Here is a 292-nt window from a genome sequence, read left to right as displayed (position 1 = left end):
GCAGGAAGTACCTTGTGACTCTGGGCAGATGCACAAGGAAACTGCCAAATGGCAGAGATTGGTTGATACACTATCACTCATCCTGGATGAAGCAAGTCCTCTTCTTCCTAGTTTTCAGGTGAACTGCGTGGTCTTGCTGCAGTCATGGAAGGCAAACCTCCAATCTTTGAGCAGACTTGTCCCTTTTATGCCCTTAATGGGATCTGAATAGCTCTTAAAATTAGGAACGAGTAAATGGCTTTCTTCCCCATTTGTTTATTCAGTGCCCTTTGATCCTTCTCTTACCTTTCAC

The sequence above is a fragment of the Lipotes vexillifer genome, unplaced genomic scaffold (genome assembly GCF_000442215.2).
Source record: "Lipotes vexillifer unplaced genomic scaffold, Lipotes_vexillifer_v1.1 scaffold433, whole genome shotgun sequence".
Taxonomy (NCBI): domain Eukaryota; kingdom Metazoa; phylum Chordata; class Mammalia; order Artiodactyla; family Lipotidae; genus Lipotes; species Lipotes vexillifer.
Note: the sequence above shows the minus strand (reverse complement) of the source record.